The sequence below is a fragment of the Hemitrygon akajei genome, chromosome 1 (assembly GCF_048418815.1).
Source record: "Hemitrygon akajei chromosome 1, sHemAka1.3, whole genome shotgun sequence".
NCBI lineage: Eukaryota > Metazoa > Chordata > Chondrichthyes > Myliobatiformes > Dasyatidae > Hemitrygon > Hemitrygon akajei.
In genome coordinates, this window is record NC_133124.1 from 119,496,690 (window position 1) to 119,511,145 (window position 14,456).

Below are 14,456 nucleotides of genomic sequence, written 5' to 3' on the forward strand. Positions count from 1 at the left end.
AGTGCAACACTCTGCTGGGGTGGTGTGAGAGGCAGATTTGTTAAAAACTAAGAGACTCCTAGGCACAGCAATGAAATTAAAAAGGGAGGGCTGTGCAGGAGTCTTACGTCCAAGCAGATGATTGGTGTCCGTGTTTTTATGGTTAATTACACAAACTTATCGGTGCTATGAGGCAGCAGCTCTGCTAGCTTTGCCACTGTGCATACTCCACTTACTCAATTGCTCAGATAGGTGTACTTGCCAAACTGTCTTTGAAATACATTAGTGAAGTATGAATTAAACAAGCATAGAATCATAAAGCATGGGAACAGGATGTTGAGTTTGTTAACAGTCCCATCACTTTGAAAGCAAATCCAATCAGTTTCCCTAGTCCTCTTGCAGCCCACTGTAAGTTTTTCCACTTTCAAATATTTATCCAGTTTCTTTTTAAAGTGTTGCCTCCTGCTTTCACCAGCCTTTTCAGTGGTGCATTCCAGATTGTAACTGCTCATTGTGTAAAGAAATTTACCCTTGGCCTTTTCTTTCACAAAACGTAACAGGAAATGCAACCCCATCCTCATCCTTAATATCGAGTCCTGATTCAGAGAGTAGGAGATTCCAAGCTGCACACCAGAGATTTCAGTACTAAAATTGGTAGTGCCAGTGGAGAGATGCCTGTCAAGCTGCCATATTTTGGGCAAGATCTTAAGCCAGGGACTTTCCTGCCCTGTCAGGTGGCCATTAATAATTACATGGTGCTTTTGAGAAGTCAAATAAGGAAGTTCTTCCTGCCCTTTTTAATTCAAAGACTATCAGCTACCTAATTTAAACCAGATGGATTTGCCATTGTGGCCCAGGCAAAATTTCCAATCTCGGAGACGGACTCCTGGTTCAGTGGCACAATAACCTGCTGTTGCAGGGCGTCGCCAGATGCAAGTGAACAGCTGCCTCAGGGAAGGAGTTTGGCAATCGGCGAGACTCTGCCTTCAGACTTCCTTACTGCCTCTGTCAACGTTAAAGATATTTTGATGGCCGACTAACTTGTAGATCACCATACAAATCTTAGTTAATACAAAACTCACACTTTATTTTATCTATGCAAATAACCATGTAAATTGTGTTGTTCTCTAACTAACATGGGTTCTTGAATGCTGCTGTAACTTTTATACCACTGCTTACCCAGACCACTACTCCAGCTTATTAGGATCTTTTGCTGACCAGATAATTGATCCTTCTCTCTGCCCCTGGCATGGAGCTCTTCCTTACAATAGTAATAATTCTTATTTTTTTAATCAGTTCTGCACCATTATGCGTCAGTTCTTTTGGTTCTGGTTTTCCTGGCTAACCTATGTCAATGGCTGTGGCCCAAGGCTACAGGTAACATTACCTCATTATTATTCTCGCAAACACCACGCAGAACATAAATTATACAAAACAGTGAAAAGGGAAAAATGACTGTAGGGTTAAAATGAAAGGTATTAGTGCAAAAAAAAAGGCACATAGTCAGAAGCTAGTCTTGTAGTCATGCAAGAGGGGATCTGTCATGTTCTATTGATAAGGTAGGATTAGTATTGTGCAGGTCAGTTCAAGAAAAGTTGTAGGCAGTAATTTTTTTTTAAACCTGAAATACTTGCAGATAAATTAATTAAAATAAGTTTGTTTAAATTATATATTTGCCATCTGCCTGGAAGCTCTCCCTTCCCGTAAATTTTATTGGAGCTGTTGTATTTATGACAGATTTAGCTAACAGGCCCATTTTTTTCACTCTGGAACCTGAGGCCTTTGCAGAAGTTCTCATTGCTCAGTGCTACTGTGCAATACTTATGATGAGTGGCATTGAAGAAGATGTCTAGCTGACTTAATTGAGATTTCTGCAAAGAAGTGATAAGTATTGGCACCCAGGTGGCAATGTGCAAATCGACTTTTGAGCTTCTTGTAAAGCAATATTGACTATTTTCCAGTGGTACTTTGTTGGCAGGTTTCTGGAGACCTACCTGAGTGTCATTGACAAAGCTGGCATTTTATTTCCCATCCCAAATTGCCCTTGAAAAGATAGAAGTGAATAGGTTACTAGGCACTTTGATTATCTTTAAATGTTCATGATGTTCATCTGGAGTTGTGTATAGGTCAGACCAGGTTAAGAGATCAGACAATGAATGTTTTGCTTAACTGGTCATCTAAGATCAGTATTGTTTTTCATCTTCCAGATGTTTACTGAAGAGTGTTTGATGGCTCTGGGCCTACACTAGATGGATTTCCGAAGAAGAACGAGAGAGGGAGGGGGATCACATTGAAATCTACCAGATATTGAAAGGTCTGGATAGAGTGGATGTGGAAAGAATTATTAGGAGAATCCAGAATCCAAGAGCTAACAAAATAAGGGATGTCCCTTTAAAGCTGAGTTGAGGAGGAGTTTCTTCAACCAGAGGCTATTTTTTCCTGTGGATTCATTGCCGCACAGGACTGTGAAGGCCACGTCATTAAGGCAGAGGTTTTTGATTGGTAAAGGGAATTAAGAGTTATAGAAACAGAAACAAAAGAAACAGCCTTAATTCAATGGTGTTGCATACTTGTAGGGTTGAATGGCCTAATTCTGCTCCTATCTCTTATGGTTTTAAATTTCCTAGCTGCTATTTGAACTTGTGTCTCCAGATTGTTACTTCAGGTAAGTAACTACCCTTCCACCTTTGTGGCCAGTTCTGAAAGGTGCTGTATAGATACAAGTTCCTCATTTTAGTAAATATTTCAATGTCTGAGCAGAGCTTTAAGCTCTCAAAGAGACAGTGTAACTCTAAGACTTTACCAGGAATTGACTAAAGACTCTGTGCATGAGTATGCATAAATCACACTGAAAAACATTTAGTCAATGCTGTGTCAGTTCTTAGCACACTTATGCCTAAATCACTTAGGAGCGAACAAAATGGTGGTGCAGCTCCAAGTCCAGGTACAGTCTGCCCTAAGGAGCAATTTAGCAAAGAAAAGCCAATCAATTAAGCAGTCTCCCGGGTGCAAGATTTTGTGGGCTTCCCAAGATCATTTCACAGGATCAGGAAGGTTATTAATGGGTGGTGACAAGAACAATATATTATCCAAGGTATTTTAAATTTGGAAAAGAGGATAAATTTAATGGGGGATTTGTGGTTATTTTTATACAAGTAGATCAGAAGATTAATTGATACCTTCAAACATTGTTGTGTATAGTTAATGAGCTGCCTCAGCTACAAATGTGTTGAAAGAGAAACTGCTTGGCCTTGTACTTGGTATCAGGCTTCGATCTGCTTACTATGGGAACACCTGATTCTGATGGGACTTCAGTTGCTTAATTTTTCTTGCAACTGCATTGTATATTTCCTCATGATATAGAAAATGGCCCTTTAATTCAGTACTGGCTCTAGCGCAATCCCAATTCTCTCTTAAAATTTCATGTAACTTACTTAACTCACAAACCCACCAACTATCCCCAGATTCTCCCACTCACCTCCACACTAGGGGTAATTTACAGTGGCCAGTTTGTCTATTGATGAGCACATCTTTAGGATAAAAACAAGAAATACTGGAAATGCTCAGCAGGTGAAACAGCCTCCATGGAAAGGATAACAATCTTCTGAGGAAACTTGAGGTTAGACATCATTTGTGAGGTGGAGAGAAATTGTCCCATGTTTCAGGTTGATACCCTGAATCAGAACTGCTATGGGGCTTCAACCCAAAATGTCGGCATTCCCTCTCCTTCCACAGATGCTACTCAAACCACTGAGTTCCTCCAGCAGATTCCAGCATCTGCAGTCTTTCATATCTCCATGGCCAAGGAAAACATTTAACATTTCTGGTCTGGGGCTGGCTCTTCTTGTATGTTGGGATGTGGGAGGTACTCGGAAATCCACAAGGTCATCACGAATGTGCACACCAACACTGATTGTAGTGTTTTAGTTACAAAGAGAGACTTGATAGGCTGGGATCATTCTCACTGGAGTGCAGGAGGCTGAGAAGTGACTTTACTGAGGTTTATAAAATTTCGAGGATCATATGGCCAAGGTAGAAAGTCAATCTTTTTCTGAGGGTAGGGGAGTCTGTAACTAGAGGACGCAGGTTAGGGTAAGAGGGGAAGGACTTAAAGGGGAACTGAGGGGCATGTTTTTCACATGGGGTGGTGGGTATATGGATCAAGCTACCAGAAGAAGTGGTAGTGGCAGGTACTGTTAAAATATTTAAGAGATATTTGGACAACTGTATGAATGTGAAAGGGTAAGTGGAATTACTAGAGATGGGCATCGCAGTAAGCATGAGCAAGTCAGGGGAAGAGTCTTTTCCTGTGCTGTATGACTGTCTCAATTTTACCAGATGTTCTCTACCGTGTCATTTCTTTTCAGGAGGGACTTTATTGACATGGATATGACTTTGCCCTATTTTTATTACTGTGTATTAACTATGCAGTATCAGGTAGAAATACTTAGCCAAGATCCCTCCATTGTGCTTGAGTAACATTGAACACAATTTTAATTCTTCTTAAAGCCCATTGTCATACTCTACACTAAATTTTTTACCATCTCTGTGGTTGAAAAGGTAACATTCCCTTCTTTAAGTCAGTAGTTTGGGCATTTACATTTTTAGAACATTGCTAAACCCCTCTAGGTATATCACAAGAATAATACTGAGGTAATTTGACACTGGGGACTTCAGGACTGTAAAGTACAGGTTACGGTAAGAGGTACTTTGTGAAGAGTATCTTCTGACAAGGGAGAGAGATTGAGTGGGAGGAAAATTACAAGCTGTATGATTGAGGATTACAGGTTTGGCTGGAGATTGGGTTTGAAGGTGACCCATACATTTTACCTTGTGCATCTTCAACAAGTTAGCACTGTATTTTTAGGTATCCTTTCTGCTACAGTGTCTTTTATTCTTTTCATTAAACGTTGGTGGATTTTCAACACATTACTGATGCAGGAGTCCAGAACTAGGAATGATGAAAAGACGTATGAAGTTTGCATTGTTTTCTTACACCTAACTTTGCCCATTCTCTGTGTTGTTTCCTTCTTTCACCCTCTGTTGCTTACTCTCTCATATGTTTTCCTCATTTATATTTTCATTCACTTGCATCCTTCCTCCCTCCTGCACACTCATAGAATGTATAGTTCATAGGACAGTCCAGCACAGTTCAGCCCACAGAGCCCATGCTGACCAGATATTTGCATTAATAACCTGTACCTAATAAAGTGGCCACTGCATGTATGTATCTTATAATTTTATATATAGTATTACTATCAGGTATGTTCCATCAGCCTGCAACACTCCAGGATAAAAAAACCTTATCGTACACTCTCCAATCCAGGCTACATCGTGATGAATCTCTACTGCACCCTCTCCAAAGCCTCCACATCCTTCCTGTAATGGGGCAACCAGGCTGCATTTAGTACTCCAAATGTGGCCTGATCAAAACTTTATAGAGCTGCATTTGCTGCCTGTTTTAGTCGTCTTGTTCTCTTTTGCCTTGTCTTGGTTTCTATGCCCATCCCAGAAGCAGATGGCCATCAGTTCCGACTCCAGCAGAAGGTTCTTACCTCAGGTTTCGAAGAGCCATTTCCCAGTTACGACAGAGAGTGTGTGCTTCCCTAATGATCAGGTTGTCAGAATCTAGCAGCCAGTAAACAGCCACCCCCGCCTCTGTGCTTGGAGGACATTCATTTGTGTGATTTATGCTTGTGCTGCACCACGAGATTGATGAATTACTGGAAAATATATTGAGAGCCTATAAATAGTTAGAGACCTAACCCAGGAGATTACTTTTCCCCTTTCTCTCCTTGAATCAGAATTAGATTTATTATCGCTGATTTATGATCTGAAATTTGTTGTTATACGATAGCAGTAGAGTACAAAGACATTAAAATATATATATTGCAAAAATAAATAAATAGTTTGAAAAATGGAATAATGAGATGGTGTTTATGCTACACAGACCTTTCAGAAGGGAAGAATGTGTTCCTAAATCATTAGTGTAGGTCTGTAGACTCCTGTACCTTCTCCCTAATGGCAGTAACGAGAAAAGGGCGTGGTCTGGATAGTGAGGGCCTTAATCATGGATGCTCTTTCTTGCAGCACTGCTTATTGAAAATGTCCTGAATAGCGGAGAATCTTGTCCCTGTATTGGAGCTGGCTGAGTCTGAAACCCTCTGCAGCCACGTGTGCTTTGGAGACTCCATAGCATTGCGATGCAAGCAGTCAGATTACTCTCCACTGTACATCTATAAAAACTTGTAAGAGTCTTTGGTAACATACCAAATCCCTCGAAACTTCTAATGAAGAACAGCCAGTGCAGTACCTCCTTAATGTGCTGGGCTCAGGATAGATCCTTGGAGATCTTGACACCCAGGAACTAAAAGCTGCTCACCCATTACACTGCTGACCCCTTATTGAGGGCTGGTGTTTGTTCTCCTGATGTTCCTTCCTGACATCCTCAATCAGTTCCTTGGTCTTACTGACATTGAGTCCAAAGCTGTTATTGTGGCCAATTGCCTTCAACTCCGTGATCGATCTGTCTCACCCCTGGAAGCCTCCACATCGCCATCTGATATTCTATCAATCTCAGTGGTATCATTGGTAAATTTGAGTCGCTCTACCACATAGCATTAGGGTAGAGCGAGTAGATCATGCAGACTTGAGGTGCACTTGTATTGATAGCAAGAAGGAGAAGATCCACACTGGCTGTGGTGTCCCAATGAGTAAGTTGAAGAAGATTCAGTTGCAGAGGAAGGTACAGAGACCCAGGTTTTGAAACATTGTTATTAGTATTGGGAGACTGATGGATAAACAATAGCCTGACATATGTCTTGTAGAATCTTGATGCTCCAAAGCGGAGTGGAGAGCCAGTAAGAGTGCATTTGCTGTAAACCTCTGAGACAGAGATCACAGGGTCACTGGATGTTGTGAAGATTCATACAACTGTAGTGTTATTCTCCATTTCAAAGTGTGCATGAAAGGCATTTAGCTGCTCAGGAAGTGAAGCATCACTGCTATTTATGCTGTTAGATTTGCATTATAGGAAGTAATGACGTGCAAACCCTGCCACAGCTGTCATGCATCCGATTCTGTCTCTAGCTTCGCTTAGTTGCTTTTTCGGTCTCAATGGCTTCAGTAGCTTGTGTCTGAACTTCTTGTAAGGTTCTGGATCACCAGCCTTGGGCCTAACAAATATAGCCCTCAGCAGACTGCAAATCTCCTGGCTCTGGTTTGGGAAAACTCAGTATGTTCTCAAATGTGAACATTCATCCACATGTCTTGAGGACTTGGTGATAGCTTTGGCATATTCCATTCAGACCCAAAGATGAATCCCTGGTGGTGGCCCAGTCCACCAATTCAAAGCAGTCCTGTAAACGCTCCTCCTCCTCCCTTGATCACCCCCTCATAGTCTTCACCACTGGCTCTGTGGTCCTCAATCTGTGTCTGTATATCAAAAGAAGAAGTATAGCCAGGTGATTGGACTTAGCAAAATGAAAGTGTGGGATAGCACCGCAAGTGTTCTTGATGGTGGTTTAACAGTGGCCGAGTGTGTTAGCTCCTCTGTTTCTACAGGTGACATTGGTGGGAGTTGATTAGAGCCTTCTTCAAACTAACCTGAAGATCATTGACCTCTTTTATTGAGATTATACAAAGGATGCATATTTCATGACAAAAAAGCAATAAAAGGTTATTTTGTGAAGAAAGTCGTGCTGTCTTATTTTAATCTTCCACGCAGTAGGAAGCAGTTAAATAGTGCAGTATTCAGTGACAGTTTAGGATTTTATTTGTTACGTCAAATGGAGCCATTCTGAGTCAGAACCCTGCTCTGCATGTTTTGAGCTCATCCGAAATTCTGCTACACGTATCCTAACACCTTGTTCACCCATAACTGCACCCCTGCTGTGTGTCTTCCTTACTGTGTCTCTCTGCCTGACGTACCCTCAATTTAAGATCTTTCAGTTAGGATTATCCGTTATTTTCAGTCAGTAGGATGCACATTTGATTATAAGTTTGTGCGGTATCTTTACTCATACAAGTAGTCCTTGGATACTTTATAGGCTAAAATGTTGATGATAGCTCAGCTGTGGCATTGTATTACTCTATGCAATCTGAACTGAATACCAGTTTTTCACAAGTTGGCAGAGCAGACTTGAGAGGCCAACTGGCCTAATTCTGCTCCTATATCTCATATCCAAGATGCTAACGATAGAAGTGGTTTGTTCATATTTTTCTTCGTAAAGAGATGCAAATTTCTGTTACCAAATTAAATTGGAATGTATTTAAATATTGTGTGTACAACATGGGTATGTTTAAACTTATCCTCTGAATGTTCTTTTGGGTATTTTGAAAGCTGCGAAATCTGTGCCTTGAACTAGATAATTTCAAGCAAAGATATGAATTAATAAAGGTACCAAACTTTGCAGGGTGCAAATATAACATTAAGTGTTATAGACTGCAGAGGTCTTGAAACAGAAGCTGTTCAAAATTGTTTGAGTTAAGGAAGAGGACAATTTTGTAAATGACTTTGAATGAAATGCTGAAACTCAAAACAAACAAAAACAAAATGCTGGAGACATAAATCAGATCACACAATACCAGTATAAAGAACTGGTTACTGTTTCAGTTTGAAAATCTTTTGTCAGGGTGGTGCATGGTGTTGATTGGGAAGAGGAACTGAGTGTATCTTGGTGTCAGATTTTGAGCAATAATGCTTGAGAAGCTTGGGCACCTACACTGGTGGAGATCCAGTGGTCAAGTAAGTCATCAAGTAGCCCTGGGCTAACTGCCTAGAGATGTGGGTTCAAGTCCCCCTACAGCAAATGTGGACTTTTTACCTTCAGATAATTAAAGTGAGTTTTGTTGATAGTCACAAAATCTTACCTGGTTTATTAAATATCCTTCTGGAGAGGAAATGACTTCCTTTGGCGCATATGTGACTCTAGACCAGGGTACACAGACCCCAATAATGGTATTGGTCCATAGCATTTAAAAAAATGGTTGGGAACCCCTGCTCTAGACTCTTAAGAATGTGGTTGACTTTTCAAAATTCTCTTCAGAATTGCCCGGGATTCTGTCATGTCATATAAGCAAAGTTGTCTCACATTTGGTGGTAATAAATGCTGGCTCTTCCAAAAATGTATATGTGCTTGAGAAATAGATAAATACCTTCTCATGAGGGCTAAAAAATGTGGAATTTGTGAATCAAATGAACCTGCACAATTGTCAAGTTAATAATAGCAAATATGACCCTTCAGTTAATCTTTTTTCTTCAAAGATACCTTTCCACTCCCCTCTCCTGCAGCCATTTACATCAAGTTTTGAGGTGGAAGGATAAATATTGTGTATGGATCTGGTTTCCCTAATGAAGGAAGCCAGTGAAGATTCTCCATGTGAGGATAGTTCGCTGAGGTAAAAGCAGGCAAACTAGACCTGGGCTCTCTTGAGCTTGAAAAATTGAGAGGTGATCTTGTTGAAACTTGCAGAATGCTTGCAGGGGATGAGGGGGCAGATGTAGGGATAATGCATTCAGAATCAGGTTTGTTTGTTTATCACATGTACACTCAGTGGCCACTTTGTTAGGTACGCCTGTACACCTAATGCATAAAACCATGTAGACATGGTCAAGAGGATCAGTTGTTGTTCAGACCAAACATCAGAATGGGGAAGAAATGTAATCTAAGTGACTTTGATCATGGGATGGTTGTTGGTGCCATATAGGGTGTTTTGAGTATCTCTGATCTCTTGGGATTTTCATGAACAGCAGTCTCTAGAGTTTACAGAGAATGGTACGAAAAATAACAAAAAAAAGTCCAGTGAGTGGCAGTTCTATGGGAGAAAACGCTTTGTTAATGGAAGGTGAGAGGAGAACGGCCGGACTGGTTCAAGCTGACAAGAAGGTGACAGAAATTCAAATAATGAGTGGTGCACAGAAGAGCATCTCTGAAGGCACAAGACGTCAAATCGTGAAAGACGACAAACATACATGAGGTGGTCGCTCTATTAGATACAGGAGGTAGCTAATAAAGTGACCACTGAGTGTACATCAAAACGTACAGTGAAATGCGCCATTTGTGTTAGCAACCATCACAGCCTAAAGATGTGCTGGGGGCAAGTGTTGTCACACATTCTAGTGTCAACTTAGCATGCCCACCATGTTCACGAATACACAAGCAACAACATTTGAACAGTAGCAATAGCAAAACAAGTCCCCTTGCCTCCCTCCAACCCTTCCCCTGCAGCATGCACGCACACACAAAGTCCTCTAAGTGTCTTCTCTGTTCTTTGGTGTCTCAGTTCTCTGTGAGGGTTGCAATCTTAAAATAGGCAGCAGCCTTACAGGACTGAAATGAGAAGAAATGTCTTTGCAGCAAAGATAGTGAATCTGAAAATGCTTCCAAATGCCAATTCTGAAAAGCCTGACTCTCAAGTATTTGACACCAAACGTCAGCTTAGAGAAAAGGTTTTATTCCATCTTCCTTCTTCTCTCTTGCAGATTAAATTAGTAAATTTATGTAATCTTGCCTCATAGATACCCAGAAACAAAATAGCAACATTTAACCTTAACGACGAAGGTCCTGCCATTTTAGATTTTCAGCCAACATTGATGAAGGGATGGTGATACTTCTGAATCAGGATAGTCTGTGACTGGTCAAGCCAATCTGCTAAAAGCACATTCACTGATCAGCAGATCTGTAGCTGAAAGCTATAAGTTGGTGACCTAGTATCCTGGTACAGGATGAATTCCCAGCACCTTGCAATGTAGCCTGGCTCTTACGCTATTTAATTACTCTGATTAGGTATTGTGCTGACTCGCAAGAATGATCTGTGTGTTTTAATTTTGAAGTTGTCAATACCTCAGTGGTCACAGTTAATAATTCCCTCGTTTGATGTGATAAATTCATTCCTCTCGCATTCTCTGGCAATTTATCATTCTCACATAAAATGAGCCTCCTAGCAATTTGCATAAATTAGACCTAAAATAAGACATCCAGATAAATTGCTCATTGTTCTGGCAAGTTAGAGTGGTTGTATTTCTTTGTTGCAATTTGAACTGTGCAGCAACTAAGGAGGTTAAAAGAAAGTAACTTTAGCACTACCTAATGAGATAAGAAAATACTTACCAGGCAAATTGTGGTCAAGAAGGAATGAAGTAGTGTCTAAATGTCACGTATATAAGAACAACCCTTCAGATAGTGTTGACCTCAGCAGTATGTTAACAACCCAAAGCAGAACTGGCTCTCTGGCATGAATGTGTTTCTGATTATTCAGTTTCATGGTCACTTTCCTTGCTTTGCTACCTGGTTTGATTAAAATAAATTGGTTCCTTGTACTGAGGTACAGTAGAAAGACTTTGTTTTGCATGGCAGTCATATGAATCAGTGCATTGAGGTAGCAGAAGGGAAAACAACAACTCAATGTAGAATGAAGACACAAGAAATTCGGCAAATGCTGGATATCTTGAGCAACACACAAAATGCTGGAGAAACTCAGCAGGTCAGACGGCATTTATAGAGCAAAGTCAACAGTTGATGTTTCTAGCCAAGACCCTTCATCAGGACTGTTGACTTCCTTCCATTGATGACGCTTGACTTGCTGGGCTCCTTCAGCATTTTGTCTGTTGCACAGAATGCAGAATATAGTGTTATACTTACAGTTAGTAAAAATGTAGTTCAGTTAGACAATGAGCTGCAAGAGCCATTGTGAAGTCAAGAGTCCAACTTATTGTACTAGGGGGCCTAATCATAAAACTGGGATAAAAGCTGTACTTGAACCTGATGGGGTAAGTGCTTTTGTATCGTCTGCTCAATGGGAAAAGGGAGAAAAGAGAATATTCATAACACTGCCCAACAGTTTCAGTACCAAGCTATGATGGTTCTGAATAGGATGTCTTCTATGATGCATCAATAAGTATTGGTCAGGATCAAAGGGAGTGCTATATTTCTTTAACCTCCTGAGGAAATAGAGGTGCTAGTGATGCTCACTCTTTTGTCTAAGGCTGCTTTCCCTTTTGAGATATGATTTCTGAATTTACTATTATCAAATTAGCTTGACTAGTGACAGGCCATCCTGATTTTGAAATATAACTGCCCCTTCTTCAAACAGTCCAGATGAAGGGTCTTGACTGATGCATTGACTGCCTATTTCCCTTTGTAGATGCTGCTGACCTACTGAGTTCCTCCAATGTGTTGGTTTTTGCTCCAGATTCCAGCATCGTAGATTCACATTCATTTATTTATCACCTGTACGTCGAAACGTACAGTGAAATGTGTTGTTTGTGTTAACAGCCAGTGCAACCCAAGTTTGTGCTGGGGGAAGTCTGCAAGTGTCACCGCACATTCCAGTGCCAGCGTAGCATGATCACATTAACTGGAGGAGCAGGGTTGACAGACTGAACACTCTCTGATTCTAGTGATGATATCTGAGACAAATCTTGAGTTTTGTTCCATTTCAGTTTATTGTACTGTTGCATCTAGAAAAGTGTCCAGGTTAGATCATGACTGGTTATGAGTCTGGGTTTATTATCTGGTCTCTTGAGCTCATGAACCATAATGGCAGTTTGAATTTAATTTCAGAAAGAAAAATATAGTTTCAATAAAATGACTGTGAATCTACTGTGTTGTTTTATAAACCAAACTTGTTGGGTGATGTCCTTTAGAGAAGAAAGTCCATTGTTCTAACTTGATCTGAGCTATGTTGACTCCAGTCACACACCAAGGTGAAGGACTTCTAATGGCCATCTGACTCGTCAAGTTACAGTGTTGCATCCAACATCTTGCCGCTTAAGAAAGTCAGCTACCCCTATCTCTTTAGGGTAACTAGGGGTAGGTAATAAATGCCAGAGATGGTTGGCTTCCAAGAATAATTTAAAGATCTTTTCATTAAGTTCTATGAAAGAAAATCTGTGCAAACTATCAGAAGTTCTAAATAAGTTCCACTTGCAAAGTTAATTTGTTATACAGACCTTTCCAACATTGCCTGAATTCCATTTTAGAATTCAGAGCTCTGAACAATAGATGATTCGGAACTCTGATGTCCCCCTTGTCCAAGGGTTTATTTTTTGAACATCAGAATGGCCAAGAATTGAACAGAGGTCTTGTTCTGAACACTGTGTGGATTTTTTGCTTCCCACAGTGATCCTCGTTCCACTATCTAATGATAGTGAAACTCTCATTTCTGGGCCTGACTGCAGTAGTGTTGGGTTGTTTGAAATGTTAATGAGCTGTTGAGGGAAAAAGTGTTTTTAATGAGATTTTGCTCCAACAAAAACAAAAGTTATTGGTATGTTAATCCTAGTTACAGAAGTCATTGGTTTTCCTAATCTTCCACGATGTATGTCTTTCTTGGAGCAATGTTGTTAGGTAGGTAATTGCTTAAGTTTAACATTATTTTAAAGTTTCGTAATTGCTGTTATTACTCAAGGTAGATGGGGACCTTGCTATACTTATCATCAGTTAAAGGAAAGACAACTAAATGACTCTTCTGTTGAAAATATTTTTAAAAGCAGATCTTAACACTTGGTATATAATTACACTTTAAAAGTATTTTTATATATTTTATTTAGAGATACCATATACTAACAGGCCCTTCTGGCCCCACAGTCCTCTGCCACCCAATTACACCATGTGACCAATTAACCATGTGTCTTTGGAATGTGGGAGGAAACCAGAGCACCTGGAGGAAACATGCTCATTTACGGGGAGAATGTAAAAACTCCTTATAGACAGCAGCGGAATTGAACCCAGGTCGCTGATGCTGTAACTGTGTTATACTAACAGCTGCACTATTTATTTGGCTTCCCCTACATGGACGAACAGCCCTCTATGACCCTTCCCACGTGGCCTCCCCTGACCACAGCTCTTTCTGACCCCAAACATTGAGTCAGACCTCTTTCTCCCCTGGCCAGCCACTTTGATCGCTTGACCTGAACTTGACCACAACCCGGGCAGCCATCTAAGTGTCCACTGTAGAAATGGACCATGCCTTTTTGCAGAGGCCTGCTCATGTGATGAGGAAAATTTCTTCCCTAAAGAGTCTTTGAATCTCCTTGCCATGGGAAGTTGTGGAGGCAGTGACCTTTGGGATACTTATGACTGAGGTAGATGAACTTCTACTCAGCAAGGGATTGTGAAATAGAGGAAAGGGCAGTAATGTGGACTTGAGGAATGTCAGATCATCCAAGGCTTGGGGCTGCAGAAGGAAGTGAAAACATTGTTAAATTGACACTTATTATACTACTGAAATTTGTGGTTGAGTTGGGGTTGACCACAAGGTCTTCAACAAACCTTTGAAATAGTCCTCTTTACAACTGGAAAGTAAGTCAAGTCTATTGTGTGCAGAAGTACATGTATGCAAATGTGTAATGAAACACTTGCCTGCAGTATCATACACACAGAACATCGCTGGCACAACTTTCTGAAAGAAAATAATTAAATATGTTATACATAATTTTTACAGGAAAAAACACAATTAGAATCAAAAAAATAAAC

General features: G+C 40.5%; 1 protein-coding gene across 1 annotated transcript in view; it reads left to right on the forward strand.

Annotated features, from left to right (window-relative positions):
• The window catches only part of ctdp1 (CTD (carboxy-terminal domain, RNA polymerase II, polypeptide A) phosphatase, subunit 1), a 322,423-nt gene that overhangs the window by 163,070 nt on the left and 144,897 nt on the right, over positions 1–14,456 (forward strand). The gene's annotated exons all lie outside the window — the stretch shown is intronic.